A 12,075-nucleotide genomic window follows, 5' to 3' on the forward strand; every position below is an offset into this window, starting at 1 on the left:
AGCACCCAGGTGAGGTGACACCTTGGGACATCCACATTCCCCCTTCATCCAACAGCCTCTCACTTTCCCTGGGGCATGGAAGGACCAACTTTGCACAAGGCTGGCTCAGCTCTGCTCAGTTAATGAGTTAATGAAGCTCCTCAGAGCTGTGCTAGCAAGGTCCAGCTGCAATCAAGGGTTAATTGCACCACAGCTTTCCTCCAGGAAATTCCCCTGCCATTACATAGATCCACTTTAAAAAAGGCCCAGACAACAGCAGTCACATCATAAATTAAGAAAATAAAGCTTTTAAATGACTTTGCCCCTAGTTTTAATATATATTAATGATCTGAAGCATTCGTGTGTCGCTCGTACTGAACTTTGCACTTATTTTTCAGGAATTCCTGAATTGCAGTTAAAGGCAAAACAGCAAAAGTTCATCTTTTTGCATCGTCCTCAGGATGTGCTTGCTGAGAACCAAGTCTGGGCAGATTTTCCTGTCAGTGAGGGTTGCACAGGAGGGATTTACCCCTCAGACCTGGACTGAGCAAAACCCCTCACAGGCAGGGATGGGAAGGGACCAGAGCTGGTGAAACCCCAGGAGGGTCCCCAGAGGGACCACAGGGGATCCTGACACTGACATCAAAACCAAAGCATGGCTGGATGCTCACCTTGGAGAGCTTTTCCAACCGTAATGATTTGAGTAAGGAATGAACAAGAAATAAAAATCCATTTAAATGCATTTCCATCCAGCACAGAGCCGCTTCCCACAGATCCAGGGGCATCCCACATGCATTGATCCTTTTATCAAATACCCTCACGGATTTGTGAGGGCTAATTCTAACACACCTGTTGGAAAAGAGAAATCTGCGTTTTTCAGCTGCTGTGCAGTGCAGGAGAGTTGTTAAAAGTCTGGAGTTTCCTGGTGATGTTTAATCTTGTGTCCAAAGATGCCTGAACAGGTTTCTGTCTCTCTCCCCCTCCCAACCTCGCAAAGTGAAGCTTGGGAGTAAAATCTCTTCTTTATGCAAAATGTGTATGTATATAAAACTCTTAGGTAAAATATTAGCATATTTAAATTATCATAAAAATAAATGGTGCACCAAAACCATCCCTGCTTCTTTTTTTTTTTTTCTTTCCCTCTTAAAAAATAGTTATGGATATTATTCTCAGAAAAACGTCTTATGTGTGGGCACGCTAAGAATTCATGATTTCATTGCACAGCAGAGAATATGTGAGTTTTATGTGTGATTCACAAAGAAAATTAGGTGTGAAAGTGGGATAAGTACTGGGATGTACAGTAGATTGCTACCTCCAAGGCAAGATTTACATACAGATATTTGTGTTGTGTTATGGAACCTACTTATTGTAACCATAAAAATTATTTGTACATCGATTTCCGTGGAGTCAAATTTTAAATACGTAAAAGGTAGTTAATTCTTCCAAATGAGTTTGTAAAAAAATGCCAGGGGGACAAGATGCAGCAGAGACCATAGAAACAGCCTCATCACATGATGCAGCAAATGGGAACCAGAAATTTGCAGCAAATGGGAACCAGAAATTTACAGCAAATGGGAGCCAGAAATCCCCATTAAGAGCCCTATATTGTGTAGAATCAATGTAATCAGCCATCACTGCCTGAAAAAAAAATGTATTTTACATATTGCTATCCAATTTCTAGCAATGATTTTGCTGTAAGAAAAAGGAGAAAGCCAGGAATAACAAAACGAGATGAAATGCTCAGAGCTCAATTGTTGCACATTTTTATCCACGTCTTTTAACGGGGCGAGAAATCCGCTGGAAATTATTCAAATTCAGACACGTGGCAGAGAAATGGGATCTGCAAAATAATAACTGTAATAGCATTCAATATCAATACGGTTTTAATGAAATAAAGGTTTCTGTCTCCCTTGCCCACCTTCTCCCAGGGTTTCTCATATTGATGATTATCAGCAATCACCCTGGGTCCTCCTGCCCAGCCCGAGCCCCTGGGACAGCAAATCATTTTTAATGGGGAGCAAAAGAGGGAAACTGAGGGCTGGCTGGATTAACTATTTCGCCCAAGGTCACAGGCAGGTCGATTTATGGGTAGGGACAGAAATTAAACTGGGGCTCCATCACTTGAACAGCACTGTCACACAGCAGCAGATGTGTCCCACAGCTGGAACGCACCCCAAAACCCTGCCAGCACCCCTGCTCTCCTCTGGGGCTGGGATTGAGGGCTGCTCAGGAGTTACAGGCAGCAGGGAGAGCTGCTTTGGAGCCCAGCCCATGAGCACACACTCATCTCACCTCACCAAGGGCCTCCCACCCATCCCTATAAAGCTTTTTTTAGACCTGAGCAATTTTTAACTCACGCTCTGCTCTGGGCTGAAACACCTGGATTTGGATTTAGCAGGTACAGGGATGACCTAAACCAGCATCTTAGACCCAGCTTGATGTGCTCCAAAGATCTCAGCTGAAAGATGGCAGAAACCTGGAATCACCTCTGAACAGCAAGCAGGATTTATCCTTAAACCCAGCTCAAAATCCTGCCTCACCTGGCACTGGGCATTGACATCCTCAACCTCCCACAGCCTGTTAGAGCTGGGAATTTGCCCTCTGATGGACACAGGGGGCTGAGGACCACCCTGCCTGCTGCCAGTGGCCAAAGAACAGATGATTTTTTTCCCTCAAATCTTCCTCACATCACTGATTTCTTCCCTTATTACACAGCTCAGCCATGGAGCAGGAGCCAGGGGCTGGGGGAAGGTGGCACAGCTCTGCCATGAGCTTGTGTTTGGCCATCACCCATGCCAGAACTTACAATTCCCCTCTTTTTAAGGCACGTTTTAGTAGAAAGCAGCAAGGTTTGCACAAATTATGTTTATTGTTGTTGTTACGGTCTGGGTAATCTCTTATTCCCACCCAGTGCTACAGATTAACAAAATAATCCAGGCACCACCTATCAATTCCTGATAGTTTTGCACCTATAATATCTGTTACCCCTAAATGAAGTATCTGACTGCTCAAGTTTTCAAAAAAAAAATACTCACAAATATTAGCTCTGCTATCTGTTTTCTCCCAGGAATTTTTACCATTGACATTACCGCTATTCTGTATGTTGGTTTGGTTTGACTGGCTTGTTTTTTTTCTTTTAAAGTGCAACAAATATATTTACCTTTTTAGGTATAATTTTATCCGAAAACCTAATAAAAAGGCAGTAAAGAAACAAAGTTAGCTATTAGATAAGAGTTCTTGCTGCCAAAAGCCATAATCTGACACAGATTGAGCCTGGTACAGTAGTCAATTAATGGCTCAGTGCTCATACAATAATGACCTACTAACCTGACGGTGTGTTGCTCTCACATTTTGCTGTCCCCTGGGATGCCACTGTCACTGTGTTATCTATTGCCTGCTTCCCTATCAAAGAAAATAAGCAGAGCTGAAATGTATGTACGCATCAAGCTCTGTAGTTCATTGCACACCAACCCCAGCAACTGGAGGAACAATAGATTTATAAGTTTATCCTACATTAAACCAAACATGCCTGACTGCACTGTAAATTACTAAATAATAAACCAGGTGGTGTAAGATCCTGACTTGGACAGAATATAAAAATCTATCAACCTGTAAAATACAATAACCATAAACGTGCTATGTAGCTGATGGCTCAGGTAAACCATCCACCTCCAGCAGCAGAGGTTTTGCTGGAGTAAATTGCAACAAAAGGTTTACTAAATTTAGGTCTGGAGCACTTCTTCATTTTAGGCAACACCATCAATAGGAGAAATATAATTGAGCTAAAACCAGTGGCAAATGTGCTTGTTTTGTTTACATTTCTTTGTCTCTAATGGAGCTATTTCATGGTAATGTGCTGTGTTTCCCAGCATATTGCCACGGGCATTTAGTCTGATCTCTAAAGAGAAGATGAACTGCTGCAGAAGGGCATCTTTCTTCAGGATTCAAACTTCACATTCAAATTAGCTTGAAGTAGTACAGGAGGTGCAAAATGCAGAACGCTGAAAGGTCAGGGCACTCGCATCCTTGGAATGGACTAAATCTCAATTTAAAAGAAACCCCCAGCAGTTGTGTTAGTGCAATAAAATATTTTGCACGCCTCTGTGCACACCATTAGTCCCACCCCAAATGATACCCCAGATTTTTAATAAGTCTTACCTTTGCTCCCAAAATTAATTGCCACGGACCACAGAAAACATTAGATCAAGGCACTCAAAAAAACGATTCAATAAATCAGAACTCCAAAATCCACAATATTAATTAATTCCCTTTTCGGAGCTTTTCAAGAAGCCAAGCAGGTTAAATTTATATGATTTACAAACAGTGTTTACATACATAGAGAGACAACTAATTGCTGCACGGCTTGACATCATTACAGGGAAATGCTGGGGGATGCAGACAGTTTAATTAGGGGTGGCTTTAAGTTCACAACACAACTGGTACCACAGTGCTTTACTAATGTGCTTATACAGGATGATCATACACACCACAGCTTTTATTCTTTCTGTACTCTTTGTCTTTACAGCAGAAAATAAAGTATTTTTCCCACGCAGGCAAGCTGACACAGTGTATATTTCCCCCCTCGATTTTATTCACTTGCTTTGCAGAGCATAAAGAAATGTTTCTTAACCTAACAAAGTGCATATTCAATTGCAGATGCGTGTGCCTTGCTGATCCATGAGCAAACACACACAAATCCTGCGCTCAGCCTCTCCCAAATTCCCCCATTCAAGGCAAACTCCCACTGAAATTAATGGGGACTCTGCACCTCATCATTATTTCCCTGGATTGGACCTCGTGTGAACCCACACAAGTGGGGTTCAAAGCTGTTCCCTCACTTTTTTTGGAGGAAAAATGGGAAATGCCTTGCAGGAAGCACCTGAACTTCAATAATAATGGGCCCAGTGTGCATCTGCCAAGGGGCAGATAAAGGGAGCCCTTACCCATTTTCATCACAGTTTTTCTCCTGGCAGGGTGAGGACAGGCCCCCTAAGCACCCTACTCGTTTCTTTTTAAGCAAATGAGGCTGAAATGTTATTATCCTGTTTTTATGAGGCACCTCCATCACTCATTTCCACAGTGGTTTCTGCAGCGTTGGACACAGCACTGTTCTCCTGGAATATCAGGGTCCTTTTCTGCTCCTCCCACCGCCCAGACAGTGTCTCTAATTTTCCTGTTCTAGTTTCAGAATGGATGTTCCCATCCTAGTCTTGGTTCTAGTTCCTGTTCTAGTCCCAGCATCTGCTCATCCTTGTCTCCCTGTGCAACGGAGCCTTTTTACTTACCATGAAATGAAACCCCTTGGGGGACATTCAAAAGGTCAGAATTATTTCAAAAAACAGTTTGTGATATGGAAAAAAAAATACTACATCCAATTAAAAATGCACAAGTAACTTAGATAAAGAGAATAAGAGCTCAGTAGTGCAGGAGACAGGAATCAGGTGTTATTTCCTTGGTACTTGGTTTGGGAGCCACATCACAGCTCCAGCTACCATCATTCCCAATCCATGGAACAGCATCTCTCCAGGCAGGAGCATCTCCTGGTCTCATGTCAGCAGCTGATGGTGTGGCAGGGAAAAGAGGTGCCCTTTATTCACCACATCTACACTCACAGGTGTTGATTTCACAAACAAAATCACTGGAGAAGTTATAGAACGAGACTGAAAACTTTGAATTTCCATTTAGCTGCATGAATTTTAGTCTTGGACTTGTGGGAGAAGATTAGCACTGAGCTCTGCCAGTCACAGTGTCCATGGAAAGTTTTCCTGCCCCAGTTAGAAATTCAAGCAATTTTCTGGCACTGCATTTTTGATACGTAACTCCCTGCTCCAACAACTGGCAATGGTGAAGTTGTTACGGTCTATTTATCTGTATTTAATTATTTTTATGCACCCATCACTGTAGCATCTGGATCAAATGTAATAATGCATTAAATTAAACTGTCTAGAGTGGAAAACACAAACTGTTACCATCCCCACAACGCCCCAGCCAGTCCAACAACAGCACTGGTGACAAAGACAGGATCTTCCAAAGAGCAGGAGTTCAGTGGCCAGAGCCAGGACAAAGCCAGGTGTGAAATTCTGTATTTTGCATAATAGAAGCCCACAGTGGCTTGGCTTGAAAGGGACACTGAAATTACCCAGTGCCACCCTGCCATGGCAGGGACACCTCCCACTGTCCCAGGTGCTCCAGCCCCAGTGTCCAGCCTGGCCTTGGGCACTGCCAGGGATGCAGGGACAGCCACAGCTGCTCTGGGCACCTGTGCCAGGGCACAATATCCCATCTAAATGTACCCACTTTAAGCTTAAATCCATTCCCTGTGTCCTGTCCCTCCATCCTTGTCCCCAGTCCCTCTCCAGCTCTCCTGGAGCCCCTTCAGGCCCTGCCAGGGGCTCTGAGCTCTCCCTGGAGCTGCTCCTGCCCAGGTGAGCACCCCCAGGTGTCCCAGCCTGGCTCCAGAGGGGCTCCAGCCCTTGGAGCATCTCCATGGCTGCTCTGGGTTTGCTCCATCAGATCCACATCCCTCCTGTGCTGGGGATGCCAGCACCCAGGGCTGCAGGTTGGTGTCAACAGAGGGACAGAATCAGGCACCAAATGAGGTGTCTGAGGCAGGAAGGAGCTGCCAGGCCTTTCTTTTGGAGCAGCTTCCTCCACATCTGCATTTTCACTCGGTCTGAGAAGCTTCAGAGATGCTGAATGGCTGAAGAGATCCAGCTGAGATATTCAGAAAGCCAGGACTGTAAATATTTTCACCTCTCAGTAACCTGGAGTGCTGGACAACATAACAATGGCTAAAAGAGGTAGATTTTGCTCCCCTTTGTACACAACCCTATTGATTTCACATTCTACACTTTAAGAAAGTGCTGAGATCATTATGTGTCTTTTAATAGATTTTGACTCCGGAGACAAACATGTTGAGAGCTGTCATCACCAAGATGCCTGCTGTCATTGTGCCATCTTCTTAACCTAACGTAAGGAAATTCATATTTAGTGAACGAGGAAATTACTTTGGGTATGTATCATTCAAATCCTTAAGGATTATTGGCTAATTAGGAGCACAGTAATGTAAATTTGCCTTGTGTCAGGTTTTCAGGAACAGTAAAATAACATAATTAAGCAGTGAGCAAAGTAGATCATTTAAGCTACTCTTCACTGACAAATGTATATGATGTCTAAATATACCATGGGCTTCTAAACTAGTAACTAATGGGAACTGACTGGAAAGTCTAAAACAATGGTTTCAAAGAGAAATCGAGTATGTTAATCCAGAGTAAATAGCTCTAACTCGCTCTTGCTGGCATTTAGGAGGAGGAGGGGGATGTTTTCAGCCTCCCTGGCTGCCTGCCTGTGTCCAGAGGTGCATTTTGAGCAGCACAGGCTGCCCAGACCCCTTCCTGCTCCATTGCACAAGAATCCTGTGAATCCATGCAGCTGCAGCAAAGGAAAAAAAAAAATAAAAAACCTCCTCATGGAAATTCAGCACAAACCCAAACAAGGCCTTTGCATATGCAATTGCATGCGTGGTTTGGGTATTTATAAGCTGATTCTTCTTTTCTGCTGCTTTGGTTCACCGTGTGTTTGCTGGGTGGTGACTTTGCGTGACACACACGAGCAGAGCCTTGTGTGATCTGGTACATGACCCCAGCTTTGCCTCTTGTTCGAGCAGCCCTGGCTGGAATCAGCCCCTGTGAGGGTCCCTGTTACATCAGGACAGTGGAGAGGGAGGTGACACGGGCTGGTGGTAGGGAGCAGCCACCTGCAGAGGGTCCTCACCCCCAAACTGCTCCCACAAACCGCGGAGGATTATTGACACAGACTGCTCGGCCAAATCCTGCTCAGCCCCTCCCTGGAAACATTCATGTGTTGGAGTGCAGATGTTTCAGTTTAATATCTGGCCCTCAGCGCTGCAGCAGAGCATGGGTGGGTACCTCAGGCAGCAGGGGGAACATTTTCAGTGCTCCACCAGAGGCACGACCTGACCTCTGTTTCTGGGACCCTGCAGCTGATCCGCTCTGTGCCTGACCAAGCAGCTCCCCAAACCAGGCACAGGCACAGGCACAGGATCTGCTCTGAAATCCCACAAACTGTTTTCTGCTCACTGCCCCCTAATTAATCTCTGCTGCTCCTGGGTGCGACAGTGCTCCCATCCAGGGCTGGTGCCATCATCCCCATCTCCCAGACGGGATTACTGACGCATCCTTCTGGCTCAGCATTTTGGGTAAAAACAGGAGTTCAATGGCCAAAGACAGGACAAAGTCAGGTGTGAAATTCTGTGTTTTGCATAACAGAACCCCACAATGGCTTGGCTTGAAAGGGACCTTGAAATCACCTGACCTCTGTTTCTGGGATCCTGCAGATGATCCGCTCTGTGCCTGACCAAGCAGCTCCCCAAACCAGGCACAGGCACAGGATCTGCTCTGAAATCCCACAAACAAGGACTGTTTTCTGCTCACTGCCCCCTAATTCATCTCTGCTGCTCCTGGGTGTGACAGTGCTCCCATCCAGGGCTGGTGCCATCATCCCCATCTCCCAGACGGGATTACTGGCACATCCTTCTGGCTCAGCATTTTGGGTAAAAACAGGAGTTCAATGGCCAAAGACAGGACAAAGTCAGGTGTGAAATTCTGTGTTTTGCATAGCGGAACCCCACAATGGCTTGGCTTGAAAGGGACCTTGAAATCACCTGACCTCTGTTTCTGGGACCCTGCAGCTGATCCGCTCTGTGCCTGACCAAGCAGCTCCCCAAACCAGGCACAGGATCTGCTCTGAAATCCCACAAACAAGGACTGTTTTCTGCTCACTGCCCCCTAATTAATCTCTGCTGCTCCTGGGTGTGACAGTGCTCCCATCCAGGGCTGATGCCATCATCCCCATCTCCCAGACTGCAGTCCTGGCACATCCTTTTAGCCCAGGATTTTGGGTTCCTGCCACTTGCCAGTCATCACCATGGGCTGAAGAGCTCATGGAAAAACCCCTCTTGGAGCTTCCCCTTGGGACAACAGCCCCCAGGTGCAGCTTTGCACTTCAGGATTCCAGGGTTTCCTGGTTTTCCCACTCCCAGCTCTCTGACACCTCCCTTCCTTCTCACACCAACCTGAATATCCCTGCCTTCTGCACAGGACTGGGATTATGAGATCCAGCTGCAGCCATGGCATGAAGAAATCGTGTTCCCTAATTTATAGTGAAGGTTTTCACAATTCCAGCGCTGGGAACAGATTCAGCATGCAGGAGGTTGTTCCACAACATTTAGAAGAAGCTCATGAGAAATGTGAAAAATGGAAGTAATGCCATTGATACCTTGTGCAGGCTGCCCTAGAGCAGAGGCTGGGCAGAGTTCCAGAATAAAGCAGGGATTTATCCAAAGCATCTCCTCCATGGATCCACCTTGGGCAGCACCAGAGCCCAGCCAGGGCTGCACCCAAGATGAACCAAAATGGCCCCAAAATGTTGATAGAGCTTGGTGTGGGGGACAGAAGAGGTGGCAAAGACACCCCACACACCTTGCACTGAATCCCCATCCCTGGAGGGCTCAAAGCTGTGCGGATGTGGCACTTGGGGACTTGGACAGAGGTGGCCCTGGCAGGGCTGGGGAATGCTTGGGGTCAATGGCCTGGGAGGGCTTTTCCAACCTCAAGGATTTGCTGATTCCGTGATTTTTTCCACTCAACCACCAAACTTGGAAATACTTTAGAAGATTGGCACAAAGAGAAGTGCTGGCATTGCCTCTGACACACTTTGCTAACCAAACTCCAGCCTGATGGGCACCAACACTCCAAGATCCGCGCAAAATCCAAACCCCAAACACTCTGGATGAGTTTTGTTGAGCTCTGCTAAGCTCAAAAAAATCCTGCAATTAAAAGTGTTCAAACTCACCCTGACTGCAAAGACAAATAATTTACTTTGGGTTCCATGACAGAGTTTGCAATTACATTGAATAAGTCATTTACAACTGTCTGCTAATCAAAGAGATAATATGTAGAATAAGTGTTTCACAGCAATTAAATCTTTTTTTCTCCCATTAACTAAAAAAGGTCATTTTGCAGCCTCTTTGTGCTGAAATGTAACAGCACAAATACAGTGCTTTGTTATCAGTTTAAAAATTGAAACCTCTGTGCATCTTTTTTTTTTTTTTTTCCTTCTGGATTCCAGTTAAGTAAAATTGCCTTTCATGAGAAATGCTTGCAAATTATCAAAGACTTCTTTTTAAACAAGCTGAGAGAGTATGGAGCAAATGCCTTCCTTCCAAAGTAATTGGAATTTCTATCTAAATTATTCTTGGACAAATTAAAAGTGCCAAATATAAGTCAATTTTTATTGGGAACAATTCTATTATAGTTTGTAATAAAGGAAAACTAAAAAACATGCTGCAGCATCCTTGGAAAAGTGGAAAGTATTTTAGGAAGATCGAGAGCTCTCAGCCTCCTATGATGCTTATTAAAAACTGCTTTCAATGAGGTGATTAGGGAGAAAATTGTCAAGTAAGCAGAGAAAAAAATTACTTCTCAGCCTAATCAGTGTATCACAGAATTGGTCCTTTCCTCCTTTAGAGATAACATCCAGCTGATGGGCTTGTCACCATGGATAAAGGCTATTTTGATTTTATACAGGCTAGCTTTTAAATATTAATTTTCATAAAAAGGAAAACATTTTCGTGGCTAAAACCTCCCCCCTCCTTCCAGCCCGGAAAAGGGCAGTTGTCACCCCAAAAAGAAGACATTTTTAGCCCTCTGTGTCTAATCGTGGTGAGAGCCAGTAAAATAAATCAGCGAGGAGTAAAAGTAAAATTTGCAATAACCTGATACTACTGCCTCATCCTCCCACATCTCAGGACATAAAACTTACTGTCAGAAGAACTCACAGCACAAGAATTAATCAAGGAACTCTTAAAATACTCCAAGCACCTTCCTTCTGATGACTAATTTGCCTTTCCTATTGCGAACTACTAATTTTTTATCTCAATCGATATGTACAAATATACCTTCCCATCAATCACCCGGGGCAAGGCCAAACTTCCACTATTTATGTAAGACTGACTACAAGATGAAACAAAAATTGACTACAGCAAACCTGGGCAGCCCCGGAGGGAGGGAGGGAAGGGGAAGGAGGATGGGAGCAGGGGGAATGAGCACCTAGGGAAGGAACAAGGGGGTCCTGGGGGAAAAAACCTTCAGCAGGAAAAATCAGGGGGTGGAAAAATCAGAGGGTGGGCAGAGCAAGGGAAAGAACTCCAAAGAATCTCTTAGAAATGCCCAGGAGTCCCGAAGGAAGAAAGGGAACAATAGGAAAATGTCTGAGATTGAACCACACACACACTGGGCCTGTTCAGACAATGCAGAGCAGTTTGTGGGAAAGCACTGACCACAGCCCAAAATAAAGGGACACAGGTGGGAAGGATCTCCTGGAGCAAAGAGCTTTGCATGGGCTCCGTTGGGAGGACAAAGTTTGGGTGATGGACCTCAGCAGGGCTGCACCTGGGAGAAAGTCACATTATTGAGGTTATAGATGTGCCTAATTACCTCCATGAAATATGGAACTGTTTGTTAATTTGAGTGAGTGAAGCAGTAAATCACGTTAAATACGGTGGCACTGTGGTTCTGCTTCTGACAAAACTGGATTTTGTGCAGAATGAAAAATTTCAGCTCAGAGTTGAGGGCTCTCCCCATTCAGGGGCATGTGCACACATCTTCCCCCCTACAAAAAGCATAATGGAAAAGATATTTTATAAACAATCTTTAAAAATATCTTAAAAATTAATTTAGTAATAAAGATTAATTTCTGGGAGACAAGCAAGCTATATATATATATATTCATACATATGTTTATACACATTTTAAAACTAGAAGATATATTTCTCTAATCCTTGTGATGTTAATCAATTCAGTTCATTAAACCGTGACTAAGAGTTTTAAATCAGAGACAAGTTTTTAGATATTACTAAAACAAAACAATCAAAACAATAACACAAAAACCAAACCCTCACAAGCAGGAAAACCCTCCCCACTGCATTTCTTTTCCTCTCTGTCACAAAAAGGCCCCAGAGACTCTAAATTTGACTCTTGATACCACTAGTCAGATCAGTTTATTAATTAAGACAAG

Source organism: Zonotrichia albicollis, chromosome 7 (assembly GCF_047830755.1).
Source record: "Zonotrichia albicollis isolate bZonAlb1 chromosome 7, bZonAlb1.hap1, whole genome shotgun sequence".
Classification (NCBI taxonomy): Eukaryota; Metazoa; Chordata; class Aves; order Passeriformes; family Passerellidae; genus Zonotrichia; species Zonotrichia albicollis.